Source organism: Rhinopithecus bieti, unplaced genomic scaffold (assembly GCF_001698545.2).
Source record: "Rhinopithecus bieti isolate Rb0 unplaced genomic scaffold, ASM169854v2 scaffold_38779, whole genome shotgun sequence".
NCBI classification, from domain to species: domain Eukaryota; kingdom Metazoa; phylum Chordata; class Mammalia; order Primates; family Cercopithecidae; genus Rhinopithecus; species Rhinopithecus bieti.
Window position 1 is genome coordinate 342,726 of NW_016816249.1, and position 2,807 is coordinate 345,532.

The window sequence follows — 2,807 nt, forward strand, 5'->3', positions numbered from 1 at the left end:
TTATCATAAACAGATGTTGAATTTTATCAAATGCTTATTCTGCATCTAATGAGTTGATCATAGGGTTTTTGTTCTCAGTTCTGTTTATGTGGTGAATCATGCTTATTGATTTGTGTATTTTGAACCTTTCAAGCATCCCAGGAATAAAGCCCACTTGATCATGATGAATTATCTTTTTGAAGTGCTGTTGGCTTCAGCTTGTTAGAATTTTGTTGAGTATTTTTACATCTGTGTTCACCAGGGATAAGGATTTGTAGTTTTCTTTTGTGTTTTTAAATGTTTCCTTGTTAATTTTACTGAACAGTATTATCATTTTAGTGATGAATACAGTGTTGAACTGGACATGTGTACCTTGTTGCTCGTGTTAGAATGAAACTGTTTAATATGTCATGATTATTTATAATGTTGAGAGTAGTTTTGTGTATCTATTAAGATATTTTTATCAGTTCTCTTCTATTCCTAGTTTATTATTACAAATAGTTTCAAATGTGAACAAATGCTTTTTCTGCAGCTATTGAAATAACCGTATTATCTCTCTTATTCAGTTAATGTGGTTAATTTCATTGTTTGGTTTTCTAATTTTAAACCATACATTCTTGAAATTACTCCGCTTAGTCACGATGTATTTTTCTTTGGAGTATATTGCTGGATTTCATTTGCAAACACTTTTGTTTAGAATTATTATGTAGTATATTAGTCTTTAATTTCATTTCTTTTAATATCCTTGTATGGTTTTATTATCAGGGATGTACCACCATATAAAACAAGTTGAAAGTGTTATGTCTTCCCAATTCTCTAAAAATATTCATGTAACATTGGCATAAATATTTGATAGAAATCATTATTGCATCCATCTGGCCCTGGAGTTCTCTCTACAGGAAAAAAAAATTTTATAAATAAAATTTCTACAATGAAAAAAAAACTAATCATGTTTTCTAGTTTTTTTCCTGATCATTTCATAAAGATAGGTGTTTTTCATAGGAACTTGATCATTCCTTATGACTTGTCAAATTTATTAATATAAAGTTTCATATTTTATATTTATTTTATCAGATAAAACTATACATATTTGTTTTGAAGTATATATGCATTTGAAATATATATTCATTCATACATATTCATTACCTTACATGCTTATCTTTTTTTATGAGAACACTTAAAAATCTACTCTTAGCAATTTTGAAGAATACAAGTACAACCCCTACGGAGAACAGTTTGAAGCCTCCTCAGAAAACTAAAAATAGAGCTACCATATGATCCAGCAATCCCACTGTTGCATATACACTCCCAAAAAAAGAAATTAATATATCAAAGAGATATCTGCACTCCCATGTTTGTTGCAGCACTATTCACAATAGCCAAGTTATGGAGTCAACCTAAGCGTCCACCAACAGATGAATGAATAAAGAAAACATGGTACTTATATACAATGGAGTGCTATTCAGCCATAAAAAAGAATGAGACTCTGTCATTTGCAACAACATGGATGAAACTGGAGGTCATTATGTTAAGTGAAATAAGCCAGGCATAAAAAAGACAAATACTATGTCTTATCACTTATTTGTAGAATCTAAAAAACAAACAATTGAACTCATGGAGATAGAGAGTAGAAGGAAGTTTACCAGAGGCTGTGAAGGGTAGTCGGGGGTTGGGAGAGTGGAGATGGTTAACGGGTACAAAAAATAGAAAGATTTAATAAGACCTAGTATTTGATAGCACAACAGGTGGACTGGAGTCTAAAATTCTATTGTACATTTTAAAATAACTGAAAGAGTATAATTAGATTGTTTGTAACACAAAGAATAAATGCTTGAGGGGATGGATATCCAATTGTCCATGATGTACTTATTGTACATTGCATGCCTCTACCAAAACACTTCATGTACCCCATAAATGTATATACCCGCTATGTACCCACAAAAATTAAATTTAAAAATATAACATATTGTTATCCACTACAGTCACCATATTGCACAATACATCTGTTGAATTCATTCCTTCTGTACAATGCAATTTTATACCCTTTGATCAACATCTACCCAATCCCCTGGTAACCATCATTCTACTCTGTACTTCTATGTTTTCAGCCTTCTTAGACCTCCACATGCAAGTGAGATTATGCAGTATTTGGCTTTCTGTGCCTGGATTATTTTACTCAGTATAATGCCCTCCTGGTTCATTCATGTTGTCACAAATGATACTTTTTTTATTTTTTAAGGTTGTATACTATTCTATTGTATATGTGTACCACATTTTCTTCATCCACTCATTTGTTGATGGATACTTAATGCCACATCTTGGTTGCTGCGAATAATACTAGAATAAATATGGGAGTATGGATAACTCATTGACACACTGATATCTTTTTAATAAATGCCCGGAAATAGCATTACTGGATCATATGGTAATTCTAGAGAAACACTTGTACTGTCTTTTACAACACCTGAAATAATTCACATTCTCAACAATTACAAGGTTTTCCTTTTCTCCACATCCTTTCCAACACTTGGTGTCTTCTGCCTTTTTTGTAATAGCCATTCTAACAGTTGTGAAGTGGCATTTTATTGTAGTTTTAATATGCATTTCTCTGATGATCAGTGATAATGGCAATTTTTATATTATATATCTGTTGGCCATTCGTATGTCTTCTTTTGAATGTCTATTTAGATCCTTTGCCAATTTTTCATTAGGGTTACTTGTTTCCTTACTATTGAGTTGTTTGAGTTCCTAAGATATTTTGGATATTAACCTCTTATCAAATGTGTAGTTTACAGATAATTTGTCCCATTTTGTAGGTTATGACTCCA